Genomic DNA, 18,552 nt, shown 5'->3' on the forward strand with positions numbered 1-18,552 from the left:
ATAAATCACTACAAATTTCACCACACCCTCCCTCATCTTTGAAAAAGAGTTTTGCTAATTTAGTAGATACAAGTCTTAGATATTACTTCAGTTTTAATTTCTTGGATTACCATTGAGCTTGAACATTTTTTTATGTTAGCTTCTTTTTATTTTTTCTTATTTCTTCTATTGTTAGGCACTTGTATGCTTAGAGTGTAGGACTGAGAATCAAAAAATGTAACCATTAGATTTTGAGGAAGTCACTTTTCTTCCTGCTCCCTCTTGTTACCCGGCCTCCTTTATTGTTATTTCGTAAGTTTTACATGTTTGCTTGTAGAAATATCAGAAAGTACAATTAAACAAACAAAAAAGGATGAAATCACAAGCTATCCCATCTTCCAGAGACAACCACTACCATTTGTTGTATATTCTTTTAAACTTTTTCCTTGCCAAAAATATTCACAAATACGTCGCATAACTTTTCTGAGCCTGTTTCGTCATTTATAAAATATTTGTCTGTCAAGATGATAATGAAATGAGATAGCGTATGTGAAGGTACTTTAAAAAAGTGCATAGTGCAGAATGATATACAAATGCAAGATGCTGCTGTTATGACAAAAAATACCCTTTATTCTACCAAACAGAATGATGACAATTTATTCCCTGAACACAGCCTGCCTTCTCTCACCTTGGTACAGTTTATTCTCTCTAGAATGCCCTCCTGCCTCAATTCCTGATACTAACTAGTATCCACTCTTTTTTTTTTTTTTTTAAATCCCATATGTAAGATACACAAAAAATGTAAAGAATAATGCTAAAAACAGCCATATACCTACCACTCAGCTTAAGAAATACAATTTTACTGATACACTAAAGCTTTTTGTGAATCCCTTCCTAATCACAGCCCCATCTGCAACCCAGATCCCACTTTCCTAAATTTATTTGATATTTCTCATTCCTATGCATATATATGTATGTTGTTGTTATCAAGTCAATGCCAACTCATGGTGACCCCATGGTGTGCAGAGTAAAATTTCTCCACAGGGTTTTCAAGGCTGTGACCTTTTGGACTTTCAGAAGTAGATGGCCAAGCTTGCTTTCTTGAATGCCTCTGGGAGGGTTTGAAATGCCCATCTTTCAGCTACTAGTTGAGCACTTAACCATTTGCACTACCCAGGGACATCCCACACACATGTATGTATATATATATGTGTGTGTGTGTGTATTATGTATATATATTTGTTGTTGTTAGGTGCCATTGAGTCAGTTCCAACTCCTACCTACCCAGTATGCAACAGAACAAAACATGACCTGGTCCTGCACCATCCTCACAATCAATGCTATATTTGAGCCCATGTTGTTGTTAGGTACTGTCAAGTTGATTTTGACTCATAGCGACCCTAGATAACAGAGTAGAACTGCCCTTGACTGTCCCCATAAGATTTTCTAAGCTGTAATCTTTGTGGGGTAGCCCTGGTGGTGCAGTGGTTAAAAGCTTGGTTGCTAGTCAAAAGATCATCAGTTCAAATCCACCAGCCACTCCTTGGAAACCCTGTGGGGCAGCTCTACTCTGTCTTATAGGGTTGTTATGTATCAAAATCAACTAGATGGCAGTGGGTTTGTTTGTTTTTGTTTTTTTAGTCTTTACAGGAGCAGATCGCCAGGCCTTTTTCTTGCAGACCCTCTGAGTGGGTTCAAACCACCAACCTTTCAAGTAGCAGGAGAGCACCTAACTGCTGCACCACCAGGGCTCTCACTCTCTCTATATATCCCTAAAAATATTGATTTGCCTAAACTTGTTTAAAATTTGTACGAATGGGTATGAAGGTAAGTATTCTGTAACCTGCTTTTTTCCCTCAATATTATGTTTGTGAGATTCATCCATGTTGGTATATGCTGTTGTACTTCATTCATTTCCTTGCTGTAATATTTAGTATGTAATCACACCACAATCTATTTTCCTGTTGATGGTCATGTAGATCATTTCTGGTGTTTTTGCTATCACGGACATTTCTGCTACGAACATTTTGTTACATCTCCTTGTGTACATGTGCAGGAGTTTCTCTGGGAATGTATACCTAGGAGTGGAACTTTAAGGTCATAGGATAAGTATTTCTTTAACTAAAATATTCCCAAATTGTCCTCCAAAGTGATTGTACCAATTTCTATTCTTAAGAAAGTAAGAAAAAACTTTCTTACTTAACAGCAGTATATAAATATTCCCATCTCTATTCTTCCTTGTCAACTCTTAGTTTTGTCAGACTTTTAAATTTTTCCAGTCTGATAGATATGAAATGGCATCTTATTGTTATTTTAATATGCATGTTCTTGATTAGTAGTGAAGTTGAAAAACTTTTATAATTTTACCCACTGATCATGTTTCCTTTTCAGTGAATTTTGTGTTTATAAAGTACCCATTCTTCAAGGCTCCTTTAAAATACCTCCCTTCCCGTGAAATATTTCCAAATCTCCTCCCTCAAGCAGGTGGGATCTCCTTTGGATTTCTCTAACACTTTCTTTGTGTTTCACTTACTTTTTTATTTCATCTTGTATTACAGCCATTTGTGTACTTGTCTAAAGGGCAGGAATTATGTTTAATTCAACTTTACGCCCTTGTTAGTACCTAGTACAAAGTAAACATTTCATAAATCTTTGTTGAATCAAATCATGCTCCTCCCCTGCTTATAAAATCTTAATTGGTTTCTTATTGTCCACAGAAAATACTTGAATCTCCTTTGCTATAGAATTTAAGACCCCCTCATGGGCTCTGGCATTAACCTTCCTTTTCTGCCTCTTCTCCTGGTGTGACCCTGCGCTCTGCCCTAGGTACTGGATTCTTCAAGCACAGTGAGGCCCCAGTCCTCCAATGTTTGGCCCCTCTTTCTGTGGCCAGGGTGGTTGGTCAGTCTCGCCCATTTTAGTTGCATATTAGATTCTTTAAGAGACAATCTAGGGAATATGAAGCCAGATGCTTGGGCCTTTGCCCCGAATGTCATTTGCGTATTAAAAAAAAAAAAAAAAGTTGCCACTGAATTGACTATGACTCATGTGACCCATGTGTGTCAGAGTACAACAGCGCTCCACAGGGTTTTCAATGGATAGTTTTTTGGAAGTAGATCTCCAGGCCTTTCTTCCAATGCACCTCTGGTGGACTCAAATCTCCAACCTTTTGGTTAGCAGCCAAGTGCATTAACAAACCATTCATACAACCCAGGGACTCCCATTTGTGTAGTAGAGTACCTGAATTTCTCTACCTTGGTGACTTGGGCTCAACTGAAAGAAACCTGAAGCACTTAAACCATAGCACTTAAGCCTCGAGTTTAGGCCCCGGTATAGCCTGTCCTATCCTTTCAGAGTCTGAGGCATATCACAAACAGAGTATTTGAGTATATGCCCAGTCCCACATCGTATCTCTCCAATGTATTCAATTTAATTCAATAAAGACCAAGGTGCTGGGGATGCAGTTATAAATATGATAATTCTCTTGAGTAGCACATAAGGTAGTTAAGGGAGACAGACACATAGACACATAGTTTCAATACAGAGTAGTATGTGGGAGCCAGCAAAGGGCTATCTTAAGGGTCAAGGAAGACTCCCTGGAGGAGGTGTCACTTAGGGCAGTTGGTGTATGAATGAATGGATGAATGCAAGGCATGATCTTTAAATAAAGGATTGCTGAAGTTGATATGTGAACTCTGCCACAGAAGACATAAGGCACTACGATACATGGACATGTTGCCAGTTTCTCCACTGCACTGAACAACATGCTTGATCCTTATTGTCCAGAGATCCCATCTCTGTACTATGAGGAGGTAGTTAGAGCTGGCCTTTTTCCCACCAGACTGGACATGGGTCAATAAACTGATTGAAGTCTTAGGAACACTGCTACCTTTTTTCTGTTTTAGTCTTTATACATAACTTAATGGAGATTAAAGTCTCGCAGTATTCTATATTGCTCCCTCAGACTGTTCTGGCAATACAAGTGCTGGAATTTGTCCCCATTTTGCCTGTAATTTCATGAGAGGCCCAGTAAGATTTCCTGCACTCCTCTCCTGGAGGAGCCCTTAGGAGAGTGGCATTCCACAAAGAAAGTGAGCTATCTGCCACCCAAATATAAGTCTTAAATGGAAGGAGAAGTGACAAAGACAGAGGGCATTTATAACCCTTCTTTCCAAAAGTCTCCACCTACCCTCCATCCTAAATGTCCCTGGGTAAAACAAACAGTTTACACTGAACTCTTTACCTAGAGGTTTGCCATTCGAACCCACACGGTGGTACTACAGTAGAAAGGACTAGCAACCTGATTTTGTAAAGATTATAGCCAAGAAAACCCTATGGAGCAGTTTTACTGTGTAACACAGAGGTTTGCTATGAGTTGAAATCGACTCCTCAGCAATGGCTTTGGTTTTGGGTTACCCTCCATCCTGATATCCATGGCACCTGAGGAAAGAGGAGGTCACACCCTCTGCTAAGGGAGGGGTGTCTTTCCAAAGAAATTCCACTTGAATCTCTTGAAAAATCATGTGGCTCCTGCTCTTTCAGAAGGCTAGAGTGAGCTAGGAAGTAAGTGGAGCACATACACACGTGTGCATGTACACAAACACACACACCGTACGTCTTCACAACTGCCTGGCTTTACTTACGCTGTTTCTCCTACATGTGTCCTTTCTCATGTTTCCCTCTGGTCTTCCTGGAAACCCCTGCTCAAATAACACCACTTCTAGGGAACCTTCTTATATCATTTAGTAAAAGTCCCTTATTTGTGTTCCCACATCTCTGACTTCATGCCTGAAAGCTCCTTAACAGTGCTTTGTCATGTCTGTGCCCATCACATTCCTTGGTGGATATGGCTGCATAAATTTTTCAACTCATCTCCTTAGGCAGTCACTATCGTGCACTATGAGTTGGAATTGACTCAACAGCAATGGTTTTTTTTGTGTTTGTTTTCATCCTGAACAAAGGGTTCGCATATCAGTGGGGAATAGTGTTGAAATACATAAACTTTGGGTCAACTGAACCCTGACTGTGCCACTAACTAGTTGTGTAAGCTGTGGAAAGTTAGTTAACCTCTTTGAGTCTCAGTTTCCTCATACTTAAATTGGAGACTTCTAGTAATTCCTACTAGCCCTGGTGGTGCAGTGGTGAAGAGCTTGGTTGCTAATCAAAAGGTCAGCAGTTTGAATCCACCAGCCACTCCTTGGAAACACTATGGGGCAGTTCTACTCTGTCCTATAAGGTCGCTGTGAGTCAAAATCATCTTGAAGGCAACAGGTTTTTTTTTTTTTTTTTTTAGTTCCTAGCTCACAGGGTTGTTGTGAAAGCCAAATGAGATGATACATATCAAACACTTAGAAGTGTCCTGGTGGGCACTTGTTACAAGTTAGCTATTATTACTATAACTCGTTTGTCATTCCTAGTAGATGTTTGAAAGGCATGCTGTGGGGAACCCTGCCCATGCAAGCTTTGTCTCAATATCCAATCCTGTGAAGGAATCCAATATTTCTCGCCCTTTCCATCTTACTTTTTCCTATACTTTGGTCTGGCTATGCCCCTGAGCTCATGGCTCTTGATGGATCTTTAGATTTGTCCCTTGTCTTTAGCATTCAGACTGCCAATAGTGCCTTATAGTCTATTCTAACCCCAGCCCAGAAATCAATAAGCCAACTCCATTCTGGGCTGACTTCTTGGCTTCTTTGCACGACTTCCACGTCTTTGTTGTTATAAATTGTCCCTAAATCAGGACATGGATGTTCATAAATATTTGTTGAAAGGTTTACAGAGGCAGTTAGGCATGTACAGGAAGTGAATGAACACCTTCTCATTGATATGCTGTCTATAAACTGGGAGGCAATGTTGAATGGTGATTTATCAGAGATTAGAATCAGAAAGACCCAGGCTTGATTCCTACTTCTGAATCCTATGGCCTCTCTGTATCTGTTTCTTCATTTGTAAGATGGGGATAATTACACCTTACTCATGAGGTTATTGTGAGGATTAAATGAGACATATAAAGCACATAGCACAGTCTAGAATATGGTAAGTGGTCAGTAATGACTGCAATTATAAACAAGTAGATATAAGATTTTTGCTTTTCCCTGAGTAACCAAGAGGTTGAAGAAGGGTCTAAAGTAGGGCTATCTGACAGGAGCTGTACTCAGAAATGGGTTCAAAATATCTTCATACCTGAAGTACAGAGCAAAATAGATTTTCTTCAAATGAAGAGGAAAAGGAGAGTTAAGCAGTGATGGATAAGAAAGGTTAATAAGGATGAAACTGGCACTTAACAGAGACTCACTTGATAAACCAAAAAAAAAAAAAAAAACCCATTGCCGTCGAGTCGATTCCGACTCATAGTGACCCTATAGGACACAGTAGACCTACCGCATAGGGTTTCTAAGTACTATCTTGTGGATTCAAACTGCTGACCTTTTGGTTAGCAGCTGTAGCTCTTAACCACTATATCACCAGAGTTTCCAACCACTTGATGGTATTTGTTAATTTGCCATAGGTTGCCACCTTTGCTCTATCTCTAGCCTTGGTTTACCTAAGGTATTCAGTCTATATGAAGCCAAAGAAATAAGATCAGAAGATCAGAGATTATATAAATCAGAGGATCCAGGTTATTACTGGCTACATTTGCTCAAAAAGCTCAATGACTATACTGAATCCTGTCAGAGAGGAGCAGGGTGCCTGGCTAGCTCATAGTCCTTTTATACAATATTATATCACCAGCATGTTTAGCAACACTACTTGTGTACTACTTGTTCATCCTTCTTGGCTCAACAATCAATGCTCATGGAAGCAGTCGTTAAGAAATCAAACAACGAATTGCATGGGGCAAATCTGCAAAAGACTTTTTTAAAGCGTTCAAAAACAAAGACATCACTTTGATGACTAAGGTGTGCCTGACCCAAGCCATGGTATTTTCAATTGCCTCATATGCATGCAAAAGCTGGACAATGAAAAAGGAAGACTGAAAAAAATTGGCACGTTCAAATTGTGGTGTTGGCGAAGAATATTGAATATACCATGGACACCAGGAGGATGAACAAATCTGTGTTCGAGGAAGTACAGCCAGCACACTCCTTAGAAGCAAGGATGGCGAGAGTTCATTCTGCTTACTTTGGACACATTATCGAAAGGGGACCAATTGCTGGAGAAAGACATTATCCTTGGTAAAGCAGAGGATCAGTGAAAAAGAGGGAGACCCTTGATGGGTTGGATTGACACGGTGGCTTCAAAAATGGGCTGAAACGTAATGATTGTGAGGCTGGTACAGGATCTGGCATTTCATTCTGTTATAGGTAAGGTGGCTAGGAGTGGTAGTCTACTCCAGGTCACCTGATAGCAACAATGATAACAATTTGCGTCCTACCCTGCTCCCTTCCCCACACACCCAAATGCCCTTAGGGATATTATTAATTTTCTATTGAAGTCCTGCCAGCTTCGACTGGGTTCTTTGCTCAGGGTCTCTCTCACAAGGTCACAATCAAAATATCTACCATGCTGGGCTCTTGTCTTGAGGCTATGGGGAAGGATCTTCTTTCAAGCTCACTCAGATTATTGATGGAATCAAGTTCCTTGCTGTTGTAGTTCTGAGAACCCTGTTTCCTTGCTGGCTGTCAACTAAGGGTTGCTTTTATCTCCTTTAGGGTGCTCTCAGATCCTTTCCACATGGCTTCCTCCATCTTCAAAACCTGTAAAATCCTTCTTGTGCTTTCTCTCTGGCTTCTTTTTCTGTTACCAGGTGGAGAAAACTCTACTTTGAAAGGGTTCGGATGATTACATTAGCCTTTCTAGAATAATTTTAAGATCAACTGATTAGGAACTTTAATTACTTCTGTAAAATCCCTTCAGAACTGTACCTAGATTAGCGTTTGATTGAATAACCACAGACTGGAAGTCCTGGGACTCTTAGAATTCTGCCTTCATTTCCACAGCATAGCTACAATGCCCTGAAAAGCTAGCCCACGTGATCTTTGACACTTGATCTTTAAAAGTGTTGAGAAGCTGTAGGCTAAGATTTTCCAGTCTCTTCACAAGAAGCTGGTTTCCAAAGCCTAATATGTTTTCATACAAGACGTGGGACCAAATCAGTTGATGGTGTTACTATCTGTCCAAGGGAATTCATCCTTTTAGGAAATTTCTATATAAGCTATATAAAAATCATATCTTAAAATTTCAACATTAAGACTGCTACATTTGTTAACTATTAATACAAAACAAAACAAATCCAAAAACAAATAAAAACACACCTTTTGCTGTTGATTCCTACTCATGTGTCATGTAATTATTAATACTGAGCTTTATTTACCCAAATTTCTGTCTTTCAGGAATTAATAGTTTGTCTGGTAAGATGAACAGGCAAACAATTAAATGGGCTAGGTAGTATAATAGAGCCATGTAAAGCTCTACACTTTCTGGAATCAAACATACCTTTGATTTGAGGATGCACCATCAAATTTCAATAAGAAACATCCTATCAAATGTATTTGTCTGAAAAACCTGATTGACAATAGCATACATTTACCCCTGGAATTTCTAACCAGCTTCTTCTCTAAATCAAAGTTGGAGCTAAGCTTTTTGTGAAGATCTGACTTTATATGGACCCACCAAATCATTCCAGAAGTGTGAATCTGTTATCAGTTCTAGCTGTGAAAGTTCTCTGATCTTTTTTGAAAAAGTATTAAGTTCACACATATGTAAAAAAAAAAAAAAAACTCTGATCTTTTTTGAAAAAGTATTAAGTTCACACATATGTAAGCAATAGCAATTATGTTACGATCAATTTCTCTAACTGGTAGCTGGCTAGTTTCTTTTGTTAAAACAAAAATTATATTAAACCAATAATAGAAATTGATTTGAGGTTTATTTAATACATAATTTGAAAATCAGGCAACACTTCTAACTAAAGAGTCAAAGTGGCCCAAAGAGAAAAGAACTTCCAAAGAGCCTATATCCCATCTTACGGACAATGCCATGGAAAAGAGCCAGGGAACATAACAATTACCCTAAATACAGCTTTTAGTCTGACCTTGGAGTGTCCCTTTCTTAAAACTGATTGCACATAGATAATTCTTCAAAATAGCATGATGCTGAGAACCCCTGAGGGAGCAGAAGATCAGTGGGATGCAGACCCCAAATTTCTCATAAAAAGACCAGACTTAATGGTCTGACTGAGACTAGAGGAATCCCGGCAGTCATGGTCCCCAAACCTTCTGTTGACCCAGGACAGGAACCATTCCGGAAGACAACTCATCAGACATGGAAGGGACTGGACAATGGGTTGGAGAGAGATTCTGATGAAGAGTGAGCTACTTGTATCAGGTGGACACTTGAGACTGTGTTGGCATGTCCTGTCTGGAGGGGAGATGGGAGGGTAGAGAGGGTTAGAAAGTGGCAAAATTGTCACGAAAGGATAGACTGGAAGGCTGACTCATTAGGGGGAGAGTAAGTGGGAGTATGGAGTAAGGTGTATATAAGCTTATATGTGACAGACTGACTTGATTTGTAAACTTTCACTTAAAGCACAATAAAAATAATATTAAAAAAATAGCGTGATCCCTAAGGCAAACACTCTTTACAATTTATTGTTTGATTTAAAGGTGACTTTTACGAGGCCAGTTTTTTCAAGGCTCAAAGTTCAAAAGATTATCTGAGGGCAATGGCCTGGGTGGGTCACCCCAATCTACATTGGAGCCCAGGAATTTGGATTCCATGAGAATTGAAAGCTCTGTTTCTCACTTTTAGTATTGATATAAGACCTCTCCTGATTTCAGAAGCTCTAAAATATGAAACACTTGGGACTCATTTTTGAAAACATGGTTTCTAAAGTGCTATTGCTGTTGTCATTAGGTGCCACTGAATCCATGATTCTGACTCATATTGACCCTGTATGACAGAGCAGAACTGCCCCATAGGGTTTCCTAGGCTGCAACCTTTAAGGGAGCAGATAGTCAGGTTTTTTCTCTTGCTGGCTGGAAAACAAAGGAGGAAATGATTAATTTTGCCTGGGGGAGGAGGTGATGTTTGAGCTGGGTCTGGAAAGTTGAGTGGGAGTTTTCCAGGCAGGTAAGGGGCTAAAATGCCTTCCAGGCAAAGGGAAACCTCTATTATGGTGCTTTACATCAAGCTATCCTGTGTTGATCTGTTCCCACTAGCCCGTAAGTTCCCTGAGATCCTGAAACAATTCTATCTCCCAAAATGACCATTTAGCTCATTATTTTACCAGTTTATTTTTATTTGTTCATTTCATATCTTCTAATTTTACTCATATTTATATTTAGTGACAAAATAGTGTTCCTAGCAGCTCATTGTAGAAAACTTGGCAAATGCAGAGAAGCAAGGAAACAAAGAAAAAACTCCACACAAATTCACTGTAATTTCACTGCCTAGAGAAACAACTTAACATTTTGATGTATACGATTCAAGGTTTTAAAAAATTCATTTGAATATATCTGCCTACTTTTTAAGCAGAAATGGTATCATTATATTTATTGGTTCATAATTTGCTCTTTTCTGTTAACCACCCCAGCCCATAGCTCTAGCTCCTTAAGCCAAACCAAACCCTTGCCATCAAGTCAATTCCAACTCATCGCTTCCCTATAGGACAAAGTAGAACTGCCGCACAGAGTCTCCAAGGACTGCCTGGCGGATTCAAGCTGCCAAGCCTTTGGTCAGCAGCCATAGCACCTAACCACTACTCCACCAGGGTCTCCTTAGCTGGGTATATCTCTTGACCACAGCTGACTGAACAAAAAATGTGGAGCAGAAAGCATTAGAGTGGAGGAAGCTGGTTATCACAGAGAGAGGATGGAGCAGACCTGAGGAGAGGCAACGATGCCCAGAGGACCAGAGCCATCCCTCCAAGCTTCCATTAGTCCTGCTTTTTCTTGTTCCAGTTCCAGCCCAGATAGATCTTTATAATAAATGCCTCTCTTCCCTTGAGGTAAAATGGGTGGGTCTGTATTCTCCATATCCAAACAAGCTTGACCAGTACCATAAATCATCACTGTTAACGGTTGCACACCACTCCATTGTGTGGCGGCGGTACCATCACTGATTTAATCACTAGTCATTTCCAATGAGTGTCTTTGTTGCTAATTTTTGCACATTTTTTAAACAATTTCCTTAGGATAAATTCCAAGAAGTAGAACTTTTTGGTTGAAGGATGGATACGTAATCTCAAATTGCTCTTTAGAAATATTGTATCCATTTACAGACCAAACAGCAATGCACGAGAGTAGTTGCTTTTTCACCACTTTGTCAGTAGCATCAATTAACAGAACAAAACTTTACTACTCTATAGGCAAAAAGTGGTCAGTGGTCTGTTATTATTTTAATTTATATTTCTCTGAATCTTGTGTTTATTGACCAGGAACATGGTCCTTGTCATTAGACAGACCTGGATTTGAGTTCCAGCTCTGCCTTTTCCCACGTGGATTCAGGCAAATTACTTAGTTTTCTAAGCCTCCGTTTTCTCATCTGTAAAATGGAGATAATAATAGTCCTTACCACAGGATTATCATGAGGATCAGATGAGAAAATAAATACAAAGCACTTAGTACAGTAAGGTCTTGGTACTGTATGAGAGCACCCTAAAAACTGAGGCACTTGGCGTAACTAAGTTGGCTGACACTTGTTTGAATCAGGCTCCATTTTACTCCTAACCTCCACTTCTGCTTTTAGACTGTACATGGAATTTTCCATTCTAGTAAAGTTTTAACTACTCCCCTTGACCCACCAAGGAGGGGGCAAGAATGCGGTTAAACATATGACAAAATGTTACCTAAGGAGGGGGTCTTGTGACTCAACATTGAAAGATTCTTGGGTAGATTGTTCTCAGAAAAAATGTTAAAATAAGCTAACGTGAAGAAAGGTTTGTTCCTCTAAACTGAATATAAAAATCCCTCTCTACCTAACCCTTTTGGAGCACTTTGCACTTAATGCTTTGTGCTGCCCGATTCAAACTGTTCTGTTCCTCAATAAAACTCTGTTGTTCTCTATTTACAGAGTTCGTGCTTAATCGACACTTTGACATTCCTGAGGCATTGTTTGGATGTGGGCATGGTACTATTGAGCCTCTTTGGGCTCTCTGCCCCTGTGAATTCTTGGGAATCATGTAAAGTAAAAAAACCTCTAGAATCTGAGCTCTGCTGTCTCGCGTTGATAGCTCTTCGAATTTTATTGTGAATTTAACTTGGTTCTTACAAGAAAAAGTTTGGTTTATTGTCGTTATAAAATGGGGAATGCCATATCTAAAGGAGATTAGGAGCCATCTTCTGGGACTCCTGTTTACAATGTAAACAAGGATTTTAATTTCTTAACATGCTGTTCTTGTTTGGCTGGCATAATCTCATTTGGGACAGTTTGGAAAATCAGTGGCCACTTCTGAGTACTGTGATCTTTAAGGTTGTTTGTCAACATGGCTGGGCTATGACTCTCAGTGGTTTGGCAGTTATGATGTAGTTTGGCAGTTACATAATGATGTAATCACTTTTATGAAGAGATGTGATATAATGTGATCACCTTGATGATGGGATCTGCTGTGAGTAGTCCAATCAGTTGAAAGGGAGTTTCCTTGGGGGTGTGGCCTACATCCAGTACAGGGGGACTTTCTAGGAAGGCTCATAGGCTTTTGCTCATTCTGGATCCTGCAGTTAGGTCCTGTCCATCTGATCCCCAGCTCTTGAAACCTGAGCTAGCAGCTTGCCTGCCAACTTGCCTGCCAGTCTTGGGATTCATTGGTCTCTGCAGCCTGTGAGCCGGAGTCCTGCTGTCTGACCTCCTACCTTGGGTTTGCTGACCCCTGCAGCTACATGAACCAGGAGAAGCTTCTAGCCTGACCCATGGATTTGGAACTTTTCAGCCTCTACAACCTCATGGACAATTTCCTTAATATAAATCTCTCTCAGTATATATTTAAATGCTTTACTGGTTTTGCTTGTCTAGAGAATCCAGCCTAAGATAGATATTTCCAATTGGAGAGACTAGTATGTTTAAGGTCTAAAATAAAAGACTAGGTCTCTTAGAATGAATTAGGTTCAGAAGAAATGAAACCAGACTTTGTATAGTTGTCGAGAAGGAATCCCACAGCCTTTAAGTCACAAAAATATGTGGGCACGAGTCAAGCATTTTAAAAGCCTCTAGAGCCCTCCCCATAACAGAAAGCCACCCATGAAAGGATAAGCTGGGTCATGAGATGGGCCAGAGCACTAGGCTGCCCATTAGTCACAAGAAAACTCTCATGCAAAAAAGGCACACTGTGAAGCAAAACACTGACCAAACTTCACAGCAGATTCCCTGCTAGGATTTTATTTGGCTCTGGGACTCCAGAGTTTCAAAATATTCTTAACATACTTAATAAACAAGCCTGGATTTCCCCCCATAAAGAGATGCTGCTTTGGGGTTCATGTTAAAAAAATGCTATAATTTCCAATCAGCATCTGATCTCTAAAATCTACATGATACTGCAAAAACTCAACTACAAAAAGACAAATAACCCAGTTAAAAAATGGGAAAAGGATATGAACAGACACTTCACTGAAGAAGACATTCAGGTAGCTAACAGATACATGAGGAAATGCTCAAGATCATTAGCCACTAGAGAAATGCAAATCAAAACTACAACGAGATTCCATCTCACTCCAACAAGGCTGGCATTAATCCAAAAAACACAAAATAAAATATGTTGGAGAGGTTGTGGAGAGACTGGAACATTTATATGCTGCTGGTGGGAATGTAAAATGGTACAACCACTTTGGAAATCGATTTGCTGCTTCCTTAAAAAACTAGAAATAGAACTACCATAGGATCCAGCAACCCCACTCCTTGGAATATATCCTAGAGAAATAAGAGCCTTTACACGAACAGATATATGCACACCCATGTTCACTGTAGCCTTGTTTACAATAGCAAAAAGATGGAAGGAACCAAGGTTCTCATCAATGGATGAATGGATAAATAAATTACAGTATATTCACACAATGGAATACTATGCTTCGATGAAGAACAATGACGAATCCATGAAGCATTTCATAACATGGAGGAATCTGGAAGGTATTATGCTGAGTGAAATTAGTCAGTTGCAAAAGGATGAATATTGTATAAGACCACCATTATAGGAACTCAAAAAATAGTTAAGGCAGAGAAGAAAATATTCTTTGATGGTTACAAGAGCAGGGAGGGAGAGAGGGAGAGGGGTTTTCACTAATTAGATAGTAGATAAGAACTATTTTAGGTGAAGGGAAAGGCAACAGACAATACAGGAGAGGTCAGTATAACTGGACTAAACCATAAACAGAGAAGTTTCCTGAATAAACTGAATGCTTCAAAGGCCAGTGTAGCAGGGGCAGGGGTTTGGGGACCACGGCTTCAGGGGACATCTAAGTCAATTGGCATAATAAAGTCTATTAAGAAAACATTCTGCATCCCACTTTGGAGTGTGTCATCTATGGTCTTAAATGCTAGCAGGTGGCCAATTGGTCTCGACCCACCTGGAGCATCAATTGGTCTCAACCCACCTGGAGTATCAATTGGTCTCAACCCACCTTGAGCAAAGGAGAATGAAGAACACCAAAAACACAATGTAATTATGAGCCCAAGAGACAGAAAGGGCCATATAAACCAGAGACTACATTAGCCTGAGACCAGAAGAACTAGACGGTGCCCGGCTACAACTGATAATTGCCCTGACAGGGAACAAAATAGAGAACCCCTGAGGGAGCAGGAGAGCAGTGCGGTGCAGACCCCAAATTCTTGTAAAAAGACCAGACTTAATGGTCTGACTGATATTAGAAGGAACGCTGTGGTCATGGTCCCCAGACCTTCTGTTAGACCAAGACAGGAAACATCGCCAAAGCCAACTCTTCAGGCAGGAATTGGACTGGACTATGGGATACCGGTGAAGAGTGAGCTTCTTGGATCAAGTAGACACATGAGAGTTTGTGGGCAGCTCCTGTTTAGAGAGGAGATGAGAGGGCAGAAGGGGTCAGAAGCTGGCTAAATGGACACAAAAAATAGAGGGTGGAGAGAAGGAGTGTGCTGTCTCATTAGGGGGAGAGCAACTAGGGGTATATAGCAATGCGTATATAAATTTTTGTATGAGAGACTGACTTGTGAACTTTCACTTAAAGCACAATGAAATTATAAAAAAATGCTATAGCGGAATATACTAGATTTAGAATTTCAGTGATCACTTTGGGAAAATGAGTTTCCATCTGCTCTTTTTTCCTTCCATTTTGGGAAAATGAATTTCTGTTTGTGTTGTCTTTTCTTTCCTCTGGGGAGTTTTCGTCTGATTCTAAGATTTTGTCAGAAGGTCTGATATCTCTCCATCTGAGACTCTGGCAAATTAATAAATTTTATATAGAACATGTTTTTCTGTTGAATTGGCTTGATCTTACCAAAGAATTGCTGTGTACATTTTAAGAAACTGGGTTGCATGTGTTGTGTGGTATTATGTAAGCCTAGTTTTTGAGCTGGCCTCACAGACAGGTGAGTTTATGTGGTTTTTCTGTTTCATTTTGCCTGAGAGCTTGCCTCTAGTCTAGAGTGTTGTGTCTGAGTTTCTGTCTTGTATCAAGGTGAAGGCCATTATTGGTGTTTTTCATGGGGCTGTCTAAAATCTCAGTTCTTTTCTCTTCTGAGAAAAAACTGCTTCTTGTACGTGGGTGTTTACTAGCTGCTCTGAGAAACTTTGATATAAATCAGTCTATTTGAAAAGTCCACAGAAAAAGATAGATTGTTTATTTGATTGGTATAACAAGGCCTTAAAAAGGACAAATTATTCTAAATTGCTTGTCTAAAGAATCCTATAAAGCATACGAAAGACGGAGTTATGAAAATATAATAATTTCCTGCCTCTGGATTGTATTATTAAATTAGATTAGTATATTTATTCAAAAAACTTACTTTGATTAGTTTAATGATAAATAAGTATTTATATCAATTAGATAGTCTAAATATTCCCAGGAATTAATGAAAATAAATTTGTTCTGACAGAGTTCTTTATGTTTATTCAACCTTGAAAGCAAAATCTTAAAAGCAAAACCTTAAGATAGATGTTATAGATAGATATTATATGAAATGTGTTTAAAGGGAAAGGGGTAATTTTGTCTTAAAGTAAAACTAGTAGTTCCAGAATAGAAAAAAGGAGGCATGAAACAAACCTAGGGGAAAAAATGACTACCCACGAATTGATGGGTTTATTTATAAAATTGTGAAAGAGATTTGGTATTCGCTGGATAGATAAACCATTGTGATAAAGAGAAGTCAAAACTGCTTACCAAGAGAATAGTAAAAGGGAAAAAGTTTGGTTATCTTTTGTCTTTCAAAATACCTAGGCTGAGTTAAACATATGTAAATGAATAAGGATGACAGATTCTTGTCTTTGAACATGAGCCAAAAGAGAAGGAAGGTGGTATAGGATCAGGCCTCCCTGGACCTTAGCCTCTGAGGCCGTGCATCTCCAGGGCTTTTTCTGAAGGACCCCTTCCCATTAGATGAAGACCATTTAAAACAAGAAAACATTAAAAAAAAAAAAAAATGCTGTCTTACTTCAGTTATCAGAGATTGAGTGGATCCCTATCATGAAACAACTGTAAAAAAGTTCTCTCTATTGTAGGGGAATTCTAGCAAGCCAAAAGATAGAAATCACAATTAGACAGATCTGAAAGGAAATGATAGGGTGGAATGGAGACATTTTGATTCCAAAAGAACAGTTGATAAAAATCTAAAATTAGATTGAAAAAAGTAGTAAATGGTAAAGGTTTGAATGAAAATGTAGCCTATTTAAACAAACTTTATTTCAACAGTAATTATATTTTGTGGCATATAGGATTAAAATAATTTCCACGATCTTAAGGTAACTTACTGATATTAAATTGAGTTAATAGATATTCATTATAATTTAAGTTTATATACTTTTGCTTCTTATGTTACTGAGAAAGGGTATATGTATATATATTTGAGTCTGCTAATGAGTGTGTTCATTTTTGCTAATTAAAGGGTTGTACTATAAGAGACATGCAACAAAGACAATGTTTAAAATGTTTATTGAAAGGGAATTTATTTGATATGTTCAAAGTTTTTATCTGTTTTGGCTAAAGTTTGATGGGTTATTAAAGATTTTTAAGAGCTTGAGTGTAAAACAGCATATAACCAATACCCAGTGCTGTTGAGTTGATTCCAACTCATAGTGACCCTATAGGACAGCATAGAACTGCCCCATACAGTTTACAACACTGTAATCTTTATGGGAGCAGACTGGGTTTCTTGCTGTTCAAATAACAAAAATTTGTTTAATTACAGGGCTGAAGAGTCAATTTATTCTTTGTGCTATCTGCCTCAAAGGCAAGGGTTCAGCGTCTCATTAGAATGAATTCCAGATTCAAAAAGCAAGCATCATGGCTTTGAAAAAATTTAAGGTGTTTACCTTTAACAACTTCAGTTAAATAACTTAAGTATTGTTTCTCGGTAACTTATGATAAACTCCTGACAACTTTGAAACTTCATGGAAAGACACAAAAGATTTGTTTCTGTTTTATAAAAAGAAAAGTGCTAAAAAAAAGTTTATTTAATGTGTTATGAGTTACTTGAAACATGTTGTCTAATCAGAAGTATTAAATTTTCTTTGTGTTTTAAATTTGTGTTAGTAATGTTTGCCTGATATTAAATGACAAGCACATAACATTATGTCATAATTTTATTATTATTTCAATTGTTAACTTGGTTGCAACTTTGATTCCTAGCACCAACAAACCCAGTATTTTTAACTGGGATATTCACACCATTTAGCCATGGAGTTTTTATTACTCTTCAGAGGCTTAGAGACTTGATAGTCTTAGTAAATTTTTGGTATGTCCTGACTATTTAATATTATGTTTCAAGATTATTATATCTGAAACTCTTTGAAAATAAAGTTAATCATTATGTTTAGAGATATTTTTGTATAAAGTTTTTTTTTTTGAATTGACTTTATTTGGCTTTACATTACTTTTGTAATTAACTCTCTCAGGTCTTTCACTTTTAAGAAGTATTATAAATTAATCAGTGCCATATTAAGTTTTGTCAACTGCAGATAAGTTTTTACTTTGCTGACGTGCTGGAAATGCTTGAGGAAAATACTTCAAGAAAAAATTGGACTATATTGGACCTTGAAAAACAACAGTGATATTTTGAACATGGATACAGTAGACTGAATCAAGATTTCCAGCACTCTTATGGAGAAGCTGATGGGATCACAGACTGCGCTGATCCAGAATCATGTAGAACAGAAGTTAACTACAAAAGACTGAGTAGACTAAAGGGTTTTATATGGGAATGTTGCTGATGTTTTAATGTTACATTTTTTGGATATAAGAATCCATTTATTTCTTTTCTTTTTTAATGTAAGAATCAGCTATTCTGGTAACTAATAACACTATGCTGGCTACAGAATATACTATGGTAAGGGTTTTTTCCTCATTTTCTGATTCTTGCTATTTGACTAGCCCAGATGCCACATCTTGGTTACGTGGCTGTAACCTTTGGTCTTGGCGCCCACCTGGATGCATTAACAGATGTACTATGGGA

Source organism: Elephas maximus, chromosome 13, assembly GCF_024166365.1.
Source record: "Elephas maximus indicus isolate mEleMax1 chromosome 13, mEleMax1 primary haplotype, whole genome shotgun sequence".
Lineage (NCBI taxonomy): Eukaryota > Metazoa > Chordata > Mammalia > Proboscidea > Elephantidae > Elephas > Elephas maximus.